This window comes from Orbicella franksi, chromosome 15 (genome assembly GCF_964199315.1).
Source record: "Orbicella franksi chromosome 15, jaOrbFran1.1, whole genome shotgun sequence".
NCBI lineage: Eukaryota > Metazoa > Cnidaria > Anthozoa > Scleractinia > Merulinidae > Orbicella > Orbicella franksi.
In genome coordinates, this window is record NC_138159.1 from 2,468,563 (window position 1) to 2,483,192 (window position 14,630).

The following is a 14,630-nucleotide window of genomic DNA, read 5'->3' on the forward strand; positions in this document are numbered from 1 at the left end:
CAATGCAAGGAAATCTATTGAATAGCTAGCTCTTCTCACGCAGTTTCACGGGTGTCTGGAAAACCCGAATAGCGAATAGCGAATAGTACGAATAGTGCGAATAGTCTCGAATGGTGCGAATAGTGGCGAACAGTAGCGAATAGTCGCGAAAAGTGACGAATAGTCGTCAATAGTCACCGCTTTAGTCCAGCACTGATCTGGATTTGTTCAAATTGATCAGTTACAGCAATAGCGTTTATCTGCGGACGCTGATAAATTCGACTAAGTTTCAGTTTTCAGTTTCAGTTTTTTTATTATTGAACGCTATTTACAGAAAAACAACTTAACATAAGATGGTTTAGACCAAACACGTTCTGTGAAAAAAAAACAAAAAACAAACAATAGCTGGTTTTCACATGACGTCACTAAAATTCAAACTACAAAACTATTGACCTTCCTGAGATTTTACGTTAATGCTGTGTAAGAGCAGCTGAAAACTACTATTCATACAAATTTTCGCTCCGAATGGGTTCTTGGTTTTGTGATACACTACGCTTAAATTTCTAGGCTTTTGCGTGAAGCGGCATTTACATGACGGCCTAGAGAGCTGTCATGATGGCTAAAAAAGTGACTTTCTTTCGGGAAATTTGGCTATCTTGACAGTCCATGTCTTAGAAAAAGTATTATTTTAATGTTTTAGCGTTCCTCGAGGGATAAATTCACGCTTTTGTAGCAAAACTCAGTGACAGATGTTTCTGTTGGTTTCCGGGCGCCATGTTGGTGCCCATACGGATGGGCGCCAGCATGGCGTCTCCATACAAATCTCTATAAATTTGGGTAAAAAATTTCTTCGCATATCTTGCTTAAGGAAAATTACTGTGACCAGAATCTTGGCAAGAGTCTTTGCATATTTACTTTCTTTCATTTCCCAGATTCTGGACTTTATCTAGTGAACGGTTTTGATTTTTATTTTGATCTATTTTGAATGGCGTGACACTGAAAACCAGCAATACAAATACAAATGTGAGGCAAGTTGAATATGATTAGTTTATTAACTGAAAAGACTCAACCGAGCTGCACCGATAACCGGCTATAAAAACAAAAACATCTAAGCTATATCTTGCGCTAATTAATTATTCAAATAAGCGACAGAATTTCAGTGAATTTATTACCTTTTCTTCTCAGGACTCAGGCTAGGGCTGTCCATCGCCGACATAAAGAAAACAGGGATAACCTAATAAAGACATATTTACGCTTTTGCAGCGGTGAAAACAGAAGCCTGAATTACGTTTAGAAACACCTTTTGTCCTGACTACAGTCTATGCTTTTTAGCAGGAAAATCCCATCCCACGTTACTGCGAGGTTGACTGTGAGATACTGGGTACCTTATTTGCTTCTATTTGCCATTATTCGTGACTGTTCGCCACCATTCGCACTATTCGAGGCTATTCGCACTATTCACACTATTCGCTATTCGATATTCGGAATTTAACTATTCGTTATTCGCTATTCGCGACTATTCGCTATTCGCTATTCAGGTTTTTCAGACACCCAAACAGAAGGAATTACGTTTAGAAACACCTTTCGTCCTGATCAGCGTCTATGCTTTTTAGCGGGAAAATCCCACCCTACGTTGCTGCGAGGTTGACTGCGAGATACTGGGTACCCTATTTGCTACGATTTGCCACTATTTGCCACTATTCGCCACTATTCAAGACTGTTCGCCACTATTCGCACTATTCGAGACTATTCGCACTATTCGTACTAGTCGCTATTCGGGACTGTTCGCTATTCGCGACGATTCGCTATTCGCTATTCGGGTTTTCCAGACACCCCAGTTTCACGGTTACCTTTCTCATTTGTATTATAAAACAGTCCAGCATGTGCGTGAAGCAATTTCGGGCTATTTTGTGGTTTCAGCCTGAAATTACTTCGCATCCACGTTGTATTACATTGTTACAATGCAAATAAGAAAAGTTATTCCGTGAAGAGCTCATGTCAAGACGCTGTAATGAGCTAACATTCAATTAACACATTCCTGTGTTATATACAGCTACGATCTTTATAAAATGTCCAAACGAATTTAAATAACCTTTCTTTTGAATTAGTGAAACATTGGAAAACTTTGCAAGCAAAAAATTTAAAACTTTGACGTGCTTTTATACTGGTAAATTTAGCATTATTTTGCACCACAAGTTTGGTTAACTTGTCACGCAATCTCATTATTCAGAGCGTTCGCTGGGCAGGGGAGATTGTGTGACAGGGCAAAATAATACCTGCATAGGACAATGATAGGAGGCTTACTCGGTCACAATCATAACAAGGCAGAGCACGGAATTTGCATTTTTTTTTTTTTTTTTTTTTCCAAGGTGCCAGCTGGCTACTTGTTATGTCTGTTTACGCGTGATTTATAACACAAATTGAACTACAGTAACAGTTTGGTTCACAGGCAATGCCAGCTGGCCAGTACAATAGTTTCTATTTTTTTCATTCACAGACTTCTGATAATGGCCACAGCATGAGAAGTGGTCAATCTTGAGTTGAAACTTGTCCATACTGCAACTGTCAAGACATGCGATATTCTATTTGTACTGCTATCTGTCTAATGCAATGGCCACTACCCCAGACATAGATGAAGTGCTTCGTTCAACAAAAGGAAAAGAAAATTTTCAACGTCTTGCACGACTGTTGATAAGTGGAGGCACTTCACTGCTGAGAGAGATTTTTGATCAATTTTACCCACCAAGTATTCTTCCCACAATACTGAAAAATCCAGCCACAGAGAAGCAACTCAAAGCATCAAAGCTCACCAAACCACAGTGGGACTGTCTGTACCCTTCCCCAGGGGTGTACGGCAAGTCAACAGATTTTGATGTTACCCTGCTGTTCAAGTTGATGAAGACAATATGGAACCTCATCCCTCCTGCCACAGGCTGGGATGAACTGCCAACAAGTACGGACCATAGTTTAGCTGCAGATTTGGCGAGAATTAAATATTATCGAAACACAGTATATGGTCATGTCAACTGACAAATGGAGATCGCAGATGACTTTCAGTTTTTATCTCTGTGGCAAGAAATTAGTGGAGCACTTGTGAGAATTGCAGGTCAAATCAGCCTGGCAAAGAAAGTTGAATGGCAAGTGTCTATCGATAAGTTTTTGAAAGATCCCCTCACAGTGGACGATGAAAGAAATGTACAGGAACTGCTGGAGTGGTATAGAAATGATATGGAAGTAAAGAAATCCATAGAAGAACTGAAAGCTTCAACTCAGAAAGGGTTGGAACATTTGGAGGTAAGTGTAAAGTTTATTACAATGTGTACTTGTCACTCTACATAAATGTGGTTGTCATATTGTCATAAGATTCTTAGCTCTTCAGGAGATCTTAGTAGCCAAGAGACTACAGTTCATAGTTTCTTGTGGTACTAGCTCAATACCTGATTGGACTGAGTGACAGATTGCTATTTAGAAGGTCATACTGTAGGCCTGGGGGATTCCCATGTAAAAAGGATTGGGGATACTCATCAGAAATTTTGAAAAGAACCCCTAAAAGGTACCAAGACCTTGTTTTGTGGACATGGCTTGGAATTGTTTTCACCCCTAAGAGGTACCAATTCTAACACAACACATTATCTCCTGTCATATTTTTTCAGCTCAGTACCCTTAAAGGTACTGCAAAAGCTCCTGCTGAGGACCTTTTGAGGCTGAAAAACCTTGAAAGCTATGACCAGCACCCCCGTCCTTTTTATAAGGCAGTCCCCCCGGGAACTTTAGGTTCAAATGATTGTCCCACGTCCATGGCTAGCTGATTAACATCTTATCATAGAGTTGGTAGGTAAAGTCTTGAACCAAGTGGCCCATCAGAAAAAAAAATACACAGATATGTATTACTCTTTTTTTGTAAACGGTAAATGAAAACCAGAATTTGCCAAAACCGAAAAGATGATCATCGTCTTTTGTCAAATCTCAAACAAAACTTGATAAATCTGAATTGGAATGTGGAATATAAATGCAGTCGAACCTCCACTAACGGCCACAAGGTTCTCCACGACGGTCACCTGAGTATCTACAAAGGCCACCTCTCCACCACAGTGGCCATAAAAGCACGTCCCAACTGCCAAAATAACCTCTGAACAACGGCCAGTTAATAAACGACTGACGAACGGTGTATTCAAAACTCCATTTTTTATGGTAAAGGCCGGGGTCGCGAAACTTGATCCGTGCCTCGCGTCGTTGGTCTCTGTTTCTGTTTGATTTATGTTTTATTGATACATTTTGATTTTGTTACGTATTTATATGTTACAATAAGCATTTTTCGAATTTTGTCACCCCGAAAAAAAACAGATGTCATTTTACACCCCTACCTTCTCCTTCCTCGAGTGTCCGCACGTTAGCCTTTTTGCCGGGAGAAGTTGGAACAGGCTCCGGGCGAGGACGAAAAAGCGAAGTAGCCTACCGTACGTGTAGCCGACTACACGTAGGCTGCGAGCGAAGCGAGCCGACGAGCGCGAAAACGAAGAAATCGGGAAGTCAATAATGAAGTGATCTCCATGTATCTCGCAAAACAAAATAGAGATTTGCTAGGATACAAGAAACGAAACAGAAAACGCCGTATATCTGATGATTTCTTCGTGTCCGCTAAGGAGTTTGTACTAGCTATTGATTTGAAAATGATGTATGAAATACTAGGATTGTTATGCATATCACGTTGTGACCGCCAAGCCGTCTTAAAAGAATTAACGTTGTCCACGTCATATAAAATTTATGAGCAGCTTCCAAGTCTAATTTATAAATCAAAACGATTATGAAGTAACGCATGCTACCCCTCCTCCCCCTTTTAATCCCACACTTGTGTCTGTGTTCTTTATGTCTCCTAAAGGGAGCTCAGCAGTGTTAACAGGAGTTAATTGCAGGACTAAGAGGGTCTTCTTCTTGGCTAGACAGAGAACAAAAATAAATTTTTCAGTTCAATTAATTTTTTTGTTTTTAACCTTTTAATTATTTGTTAATTTCGTCAGTTCGCTATTTTTTGTTGGCTTTAATGACTTTAAAGAAATAAAAGTTTGTTTGTTTCTAGGGAGTTGTAGACGGAACAGTACATGCAATAGAAAAGAAAAGCCAAGTCTTAGAGAATACCATGAGAGAGGAAGCCCAAGACATTAAAGATCAGCTTGGAGGAGAACTTAAAACTACGACCGAAGAAGTTCAATGTTTAGAGATAGCAGTTCGAGAGGAATCACAAGACATTAAAGATCAGCTTACAAAGGTGCAACAATCCATAGACAGGTTGAGCTCCTCCGTTGCCAGCTCTCAGACATCGCTAGCACCTTTAATAGAAGCGGGTCAGTTTAAAATACATCTTAAAATTGTTGGCAACTTTTTGGCCGTGCAGAGAACTATTTGATAAACAGTAAAGTATTATTAGACAAGATAATCATAATTAACTGCAGAAAATTGCCTAATTTGTTCTGCAGAAGGATATAGAATTGTTATAATAATGTTGAATGATTATTATAAATTATTATAATTATTATAATCATTATGATCATTATAATTATTATAATTATTATTTTTATTTATTATTAGGAGCTTGAATCGACTTGTGATAAGTAAATTGATGAAGAACTGTTCAGGACCCGTTCAGTAGAAACACATAAATATACCTAAATGTCCAGCAATATTAACCTACTAATATGCCAGGGAACCCTACTTTTATGGTCTCTATTTAAATTTCCTCGTCACTGGCCTCCTACCCTGTAATTTCTTCTCTTTAACTCGTGAAATTAAGAAATTATTGACTGCCGACCGACCCACTGACCCACCCACCCACTGATCGATCGATCGAAACTGAAGAGAAATAATTACTGTTTCCCAACAGCTTTCCTTAGACTTCGGATCGATGGCGAGGCCATCTCGGGACCTGCTTTACAAGGAGGATCTTCACATTTGACGTTAGTCTCACCGGAACATGATGCAGGGATCCATGAGGCGGCATTTGTACAAGCAGAGGCAACAGAAGATGATGGAACAGTAAGCATCAAAACTAACCCTGCTCCCACAATCCAGGACGTGTTAAACCTCGCTGCACACAAGTACTTGCAGACGATTGACCCATCCAAACCAGAGGATTTAAATGGTTTTGTTTATTACTTGGAGAAAGTACGGAAGGTCTTGATTGTGGATACTCAGTCGGGGAGTTTGATCATCACAGTAGAATGCAGGTCTCAGGAAATACTTGACGGATTGTGGGAAGACTATTGCGCAGGCTACTTGGATGAAATGGTGCAAAAATTCCTTGTGACAGAGGAACTATTGAAGGAGGTTGGCCTCACAGAAGTGAAACTTACGACAACGATTCTTGAAGAGGACTATAGAAATTGTCTAGAGTATTTCTGGTCGACTGATGGTAAGTAGGGATACTTCTTGCACTTCTAAATGCATTAAAGGAGCTCAGTCATGGTTTGCACATTTTGAAAAGTTTAGCCTAAATTTTTCAAATTCGTCGTTTGCAATCCGTGTCAATCTTCGCCATCCTTGACCATCCTTGTTGCTTTATGGTTTATTATTATCTCTTTGATGTTTTTCTATCTTAGTAAACTATTATGTTCAGGTTTCCTTCCATTTAAAGGAGATTTTATACGTGGCCAAAAAAAAGAGGCAAAACACCGTGAATGAGCTCCTTTAAACTTTCGGGTATCTGATACGACAAGGGGAACGGGTTATCCAATCCCGTCCACACTACACCGGAGGATTTTGAAAACGGAGGTTTCACTTTGAAGACGCATCAAATGTTTTCCATCCACACTATGCCGGAGGAATTTAAAAACGCAACAATAACCGGTCATTTTGGAGGGAAATCACATAATTATTAGGACGCCGCCGTTTTCGAAAAGCCCCATTTTCCGGCAAAATGTTTTCCGTCTACACGAAAACGCAAAACCGACCGTTTTCCAATTCCTCCGGCGTAGTGTGGACGCTGCCTCAAAGACAGTCATCCTGGAACACTTTTACAAGCAGCTAAAAATCCCATATCATCATGAATTAGACATGTTACCAAACGCGTTCCTTGCTCTGTGAAGTCTGAAGGTAAAGATACATTTTTTTCATTTTAGTCTCCCGTATTATTTACTCCAGATCAAATAGACCAACCCTGTCGAGGAAAAGGTTGTTGTTATTCATCGTGGTAGATGCAATAATAAAGTGTATTATCGTTTGTCTCACGATGTAGTCACTTGAGATGTAGATCGCGACGTTTCGACTGCTTACTGCTAGTCTTCTTCAGGCGATAAGGTCGACTGATTGCACGGTATCATTTATATCACAAAGGTCGGCTGTGATTGGTGCATTTCGATCCTCCTATTGTTCCATTATTCCGGCGAGTAGCTGTTCCCTCAGTGGTCCGCTGTTGTACCGTTCTCCTGTTGTTGTGTTTCTTGATCGTGGGTATCCATGCTTCAGGAATTTCAATTCCACTATCCCTGTTGATGTTGTTAGGGTGAAGTCTTATGTGAATAGCTTCCTTGACCCTACGTGTGTACCAGTGAGGATCTCGATCAATAAACTTGACCTCATTCCAGATAGGATAGTGGCCGGTCTCGTGGGTGTGTTCAGAAACGGCGGAGGTCTGGGTTCGGGCGAGTCGTATATCCCTGTCGTGTTCTTTGATCCTCTCCTGCATAGATCTCCCTGTTTCCCCGATGTAGACTTTGCCGCACTCACAGGGAATCCTGTAGACAACACCATCTTGTTGAGCCGGGTTGACGGTGTCCTTTGGTCGCACTAAGTGTGACCGAAGTGTCGTGTCGGACTTAAAGACGGTGCGAATGCCTTGTTGTTCTAGGCAGCGACGGAGAGACTCCGAAACTCCTTGGACATAAGGTAAAACGGCGGTGGATTTAAATTCCGCGACAGGCTCTCTTCTTGGGGTTGTTCGTGCCTTTGTGATCTTCTGTACAAAAGAGGAGGGATATCCGTTAGAAACAAGTACAGATGACAGATGTTTCTTCTCTCCAGCGATTACTGATGGTTTGGTGACGAGACGTTTAGCCCGGTCGTACAGACACTTCACAATGCCGCGCTTTACTGAACGAGGGTGGTGTGAATCATACGCTAGGTACTGATCAGTATGTGTTGGTTTCCTGTAGACACTGGTGGTAAGGCGGCCATCAGGTTCTCTGTAAACTGACGTGTCGAGAAAGGCGATCTTGTTGTTGTTCTCGATCTCCATGGTGAAACGGATTGATGGTTGTTGACTGTTCAGGTGTTGCAGGAAGACGTCAACTCTATCCCGATCCAGGATGGTGAAAGTATCATCTACGTAGCGTTTCCAGATCTTAGGCTTGCAAGGTGCGGACTCTATTGCTTGTTCTTCAAATATCTCCATGTAGAGATTAGCAATAGAGTCCGCACCTTGCAAGCCTAAGATCTGGAAACGCTACGTAGATGATACTTTCACCATCCTGGATCGGGATAGAGTTGACGTCTTCCTGCAACACCTGAACAGTCAACAACCATCAATCCGTTTCACCATGGAGATCGAGAACAACAACAAGATCGCCTTTCTCGACACGTCAGTTTACAGAGAACCTGATGGCCGCCTTACCACCAGTGTCTACAGGAAACCAACACATACTGATCAGTACCTAGCGTATGATTCACACCACCCTCGTTCAGTAAAGCGCGGCATTGTGAAGTGTCTGTACGACCGGGCTAAACGTCTCGTCACCAAACCATCAGTAATCGCTGGAGAGAAGAAACATCTGTCATCTGTACTTGTTTCTAACGGATATCCCTCCTCTTTTGTACAGAAGATCACAAAGGCACGAACAACCCCAAGAAGAGAGCCTGTCGCGGAATTTAAATCCACCGCCGTTTTACCTTATGTCCAAGGAGTTTCGGAGTCTCTCCGTCGCTGCCTAGAACAACAAGGCATTCGCACCGTCTTTAAGTCCGACACGACACTTCGGTCACACTTAGTGCGACCAAAGGACACCGTCAACCCGGCTCAACAAGATGGTGTTGTCTACAGGATTCCCTGTGAGTGCGGCAAAGTCTACATCGGGGAAACAGGGAGATCTATGCAGGAGAGGATCAAAGAACACGACAGGGATATACGACTCGCCCGAACCCAGACCTCCGCCGTTTCTGAACACACCCACGAGACCGGCCACTATCCTATCTGGAATGAGGTCAAGTTTATTGATCGAGATCCTCACTGGTACACACGTAGGGTCAAGGAAGCTATTCACATGAGACTTCACCCTAACAACATCAACAGGGATAGTGGAATTGAAATTCCTGAAGCATGGATACCCACGATCAAGAAACACAACAACAGGAGAACGGCACAACAGCGGACCACTGAGGGAACAGCTACTCGCCGGAATAATGGAACAATAGGAGGATCGAAATGCACCAATCACAGCCGACCTTTGTGATATAAATGATACCGTGCAATCAGTCGACCTTATCGCCTGAAGAAGACTAGCAGTAAGCAGTCGAAACGTCGCGATCTACATCTCAAGTGACTACATCGTGAGACAAACGATAATACACTTTATTATAGACCAACCCTGTTTAACCTGCTTGATTGAGAAAGCCTACTTAATATATATAGACCCTTATCAAGGAAATTCCACTGGAAAATAACTAAATACGCAGCCGTAATTAAACATCGTGTTCATTTAATCCTTCAATAATTTGTTTTCCTTCAGATGCCATTCCATGGGAGATGAAAATTTTCGTCAAGACCTATTCTGAGAATACTGTCATCACATTATACGTTGAACCAGAAAATACCATTCAGAGTGTGAAAAGGAAAATATCCTGTGAGGTAGGTATACCAGTCGACCAACAACAGCTAATTTTTCTCGGCGACATTCTTGAAGATGGCCGCACTTTGATTGACTACAACATTCAGACAGCGTCAATTTTATGGTTAGACGTACTGGTACCTGATTATGCCCGGCAAATTTTCGTGAAGACGCAAAGTGGAAAGACCGTGATTACAATAGTGATCGTACCGGGACTCACTGTCCGAGCTTTGAAGAGAGAAATAAGGGACGAAACAGGAATACCGACCAACCAGCAACATATTATTTTTGACGACTCTGAACTACAAGATGATGGTACTCTGGAACACTACCGTGTGCGATCTGGATCTGTGTTATTGATGCTTCGCTACCGCGAGGCTCGTTGCAAGATGTGCGTAATAAGTTGATTGAAATACACTCATATCACTCGCTTTGCTAGCACACTGACTAGGGGTGCGTTTCTTTAGGGGAATCCAAGATAGTGTTCATCAATCAAAAAAAAACAAAAACAAAAACAAAAAAAAGGGATTTTGCGTTTCTTTACTAAACAGATTAATGCAACTCACTCAGAGCATGGTGCAAAGAACACTTTTGTTTGACCTGGGCCCCGTTTCTCGAAATCCTCGGAAACTTTTCGGGCTCGTAAAGCTATTTTTAGTTCATCTGTATCTAAACACGGAGTAGTGTATACGCCTGAAACTTCTTGTACGAAGGGAACCTCTGCTCATATTAAGAATACGTGAATAAAACAGCTCTGTAATCGTTAGGTTCGATATTTTGCTATGACTTTCCGGGCCCGAAAAGTTTCCGGGGCTTTCGAGAAACGGGCTCCTGGTCGGGAACAACTGTGATATTTATAACGAACTATCCACTTCTCTTTGTGGAATATGTTAAACATCTTAAGAGTCATCTAAGGTTTAAATATAACCGATAAAGACAAATAGCTGAGCCCGCAGTCGTCGGAGCGGTTGCTTAGTAACAGGTGATGAGATATATCCATGGTGATAAGCTGAAGCGACTAAGAACTTCCGAGTTACCATATACCATGTATTGATAGACTGGCCCGCCTAGACTAGCATAGCTATTCGCGTGCCAGTCCAGCTGTAAAATGTAGATTTTATCAAGAAATAAAAAATGACAATGATGATGATGATGAAAATATAGTTTTCGGTTATTTTCTCCAAAAGGATTTTTGACAGAGAAACGTTAGAATTGAGGAGCGACACAGATTTCAAGTCGAATTTCTAAAATGGCTTACTCTGCAGGGCATGCGTGTTGATCATGTCTGCAACTAAGCTTGTGAAAAGACGAATCAAAGGGCATTGATCTCTTTGAACCGTTCTCTATATAATCGTGCAGCCAGACAAAAAAGCGACATGCTTCAGTTTACCGCGGGTCGCACAAATATGGCCAAGAAATCCTTTGATTATAATGAACGTAAAATTTTTAATAGGCTAAGCCAATAGGATAATGTTTTTAGCTGTTTTGTGTCATTTATTGTTTTATTCCTGATTTTCATTATTCCATTTAACGGTAAGTAGTCAGTTTTTGTAAGTATGTCAATTTTATCGGTAGCGCCTCTGTACCATGGTGAAAATTAAATAAAGATATCAATCTATAACTCCTTTCAGTTTTATTCCGTGAGGACAAATCTGAAAGTTCAGTTCCTTTCCCCAAGAGAGAGGCATTTCATATTCGAACCGATGAAAATATTCCAGTGATGACGTAACATTACCGGAATCAGAGCAACGTCTCTAATTGGTTGTTCCTGGTTGTTTGGCGTGCGAGGAAAATTCCATATTTGGATGACAACCAAATATAGCGTTACGTTATCAGTACGTTGTATACATTGTTTCATGTTGTTTGTAGGCGGTGCTGAAATTGGGTTAACTATTGAGATAGTTAAAAAAAAAAAAAATTAATGCCAGTGACTTAACTTGTTGTGGGTTGTTGTGCAAAAAATTGAATTTCTAGAGAGGGGGTTGCCAAAGAGGGGAACGTGTTAAATAGAAATAGAGCTTTAAAGATACCCTAATGTCAAACTCTTCCTTCCTCCTTCCATTATTTCTCCCTCTTAGAACATGACTTACCTGTCCCCCGGGCCGAGGACCCCGCCTTCGCCCCTCTCCCTATGCCCCGAAAAAACTGTCCCGAAACAAATGTAGGAATCGCCAATTCATAACACGAAAACTCGCTCGCACGTCCCCGGAAACTCCGACAATTTTAGTTTTGACTGTTGTACTCGCCCACGGAATAGACAAGCGCACGTTTTCTATCAGCTGTTGTCATTATTGGTGACGATATTATCGACAAACTGGAAAAGGCGTGAATACATTACGACTTCATTGAGTTTTGTAAGTCAAATTTTGTTGATTTCTATATATAAATATCCACTGAAAACAAAAAAATTCGTTAATTTCTGATAATCGTTAGTTAAAAATTAAATAATGATTCTTCGAGATGTCAGTCGCCGTTATTCAAGCTTTGTAGCAAAGATTTCTATCTTTAGAAACAGGTTATCTACTAATTGAAACCTATATTACGGTGCATATTGTTTCACTTTCCTTTTATGGACGTTACATTCTTACGTGAATCAATTCTTGAGAGCTTTTCTACGTTCATCTTGAATATATAAATGCTAAATATCACAGTTTTTGATGAATAATACCCCAGGAATAACATTTAATCAGTCATCAGAGACAGCTCGGAATCGTCGCTATAAATACATATAACCCACGGCAAGTATTGACCAAATTCCCCAAAAGTCACTAAGTTGGATGTAACAAATTCACCTAACAAAATAGTCCCAAATGGTCCAACTACGTTGTTCCCCCTTCGCCCTTCTCTCCATACCCGCTCTCCCTTCCCCGTATCGCAAGATGTTTTCGAAACTAACGCAAATCTCTCAGTAATTGTCAAAAACAAGGAAAATACGTGACAGAAATAGAATTCAAAGCATTCATGCTCTATTTCCGAGGCGATTTATTAAAATATTCATGTATATTTAGTCTAAAGAAAATAAAAAAACTGAAATTTTATCAATATTCATGGGGTTCACATACTGATTGAGTTACAAAGGCACGTTTCATTTCGAAAATTTCATAAACTTGATAAGTTTGATATCGTTCAATATCTTTATCTTGCCTCATTGGTTAGAAAGTTCTCGATCACAAGCTGTCGTTTCGAGAGATCTTTCTGTCTGTATCGGTCCTAACACGGAAGCCGGCAAAATTTGTTTGCGCTGTTACGCAATCAATTCGTGCTTTTTCCTTCGGCGACTGACGAGAAAAAACTATTTTTGTGTTATACTTGAAAAACTCAGAACCACGTTGCTACGAAATGCTATTATATTGAATAAAATTGCGTAAGACGTGTGATTATTTTAGGTCAGCGCAAATTAATATTCAACTACCCCCATGAAAAGCAATGATAAGTTAACGTGGTCGTGAATAATAACGAGTGATTAGCTAAGCACCCACTTAGGGAAGCATGGAGTCATCGTTGGGAAGCCCATGACGAAATAAACAAACCATGACTGAAAGGAAGTCTTGCTGACTCGGCAGAAAAGTAAACTGAGGTTTATCATTGACGCTAAAACGCGAATTTGCGTTTTATTTTACGCACACTGCTCACGAAATCCCTTTTATTTCCAACTTTCCGATCAACAGTGGTTAACAACCAATCAAATTCGATTCCACGCAATTCGAGCGTCATTTTTTGCATGCCTTTGACGTCACAGGAAAATGTGCGTGTGTATTGAAAATAGAAACCCGGGGTCAGAATGGTATAAAGTCGACCGATCGCGAAATAACTGGAGAGTTGAACACAGGGAAAATAAGATACAGTGTTGCACGTTCGGTTTATATCGCACGTGGACTCGAACATGGGGAAGCGGAAACACAGCACTGACAGCGAGGATGAAAGCGACGATTCTTGTAAGCGATTAAAGAAGGCTGTTCGATTTGGCGAAGTCACGATCTATCATTTTCCGAGAAAGCAGGGATTTGTTTCCGTGCCCTCGTCTGGAGGTTCCACGCTAGGAATGGCCAGAAAACATGTCTGGATCGAGAAAATATGCGTCGATTTTGAACTGGACGCGGCGGCGACCAGAACAGAGCGAAAGCCTTAGGGACTACTAAATTCACGAATTCGATTGGTTGAAATCTTTTCGTAAACAATGCGATGACGAATGAGGTGAAAATCAGATCGAGACCACATTCAGTCCCCGTGTTATGACGAGGTAAACCCGAAAAGAAGATTTTCGATATATTCCTACTCAAGGAGCGTGCGCGAAAGCTGTCACGCAAGGTATTGGGGCAACGTTTCTGTCCTTGTGATTTCAAAGAAGAAAGACAAAAAAGAGATGTCGTTCAAACGTCCTATTTTAATTTCAGAGTTAAGAAATCGTATATATAAAGTAACTTTCAATGAACCATTTTACACGAAAAGGTAACAGTTATAGCTTGTAACGCTATGTGGCTTCCTTCCCTTCCATCCCCTCCCTCCTCTTTTAAGTTTGCTTTCCCGTGAGCCTTCACACCGAATCACTTCCGCCTTGATGCATGTTTTGTGAGATGACTGAATCCTCTGTAGCAGATTTAAAATCAGAAACAACAAAAAGGTGGACATCAAAAGGTAAGAAGATGTAATATATCTTTTACACCAAACTTTTTTATGGTTTTCAATCCATTTCAGTGAGTTGATGAACTCTCCGAACGAACGGTAATGAACATTTAGGCGTTCGACGGCTGGTTCAAGGGTGTCTGGAAAACCCGAATAGCGAATAGCGAATAGCGAATAGCGGATAGTCCCGAATAGTGCGAATAGTCTCGAATAGTG

The 14,630-nt window shown here is 41.0% G+C and overlaps 1 pseudogene across 1 annotated transcript; it reads left to right on the forward strand.

Annotated features, from left to right (window-relative positions):
* Positions 1 to 2,045: 2,045 nt before the first annotated feature.
* On the forward strand, positions 2,046 to 12,848 carry LOC145469055 (uncharacterized; annotated as a pseudogene). The gene is made up of 5 exons (XR_014042269.1): positions 2,046 to 3,273; positions 5,057 to 5,321; positions 5,858 to 6,385; positions 9,693 to 10,696; positions 11,020 to 12,848. The product of XR_014042269.1 is annotated as an uncharacterized LOC145469055 (transcript).
* The last annotated feature ends 1,782 nt before the right edge of the window (positions 12,849 to 14,630 follow it).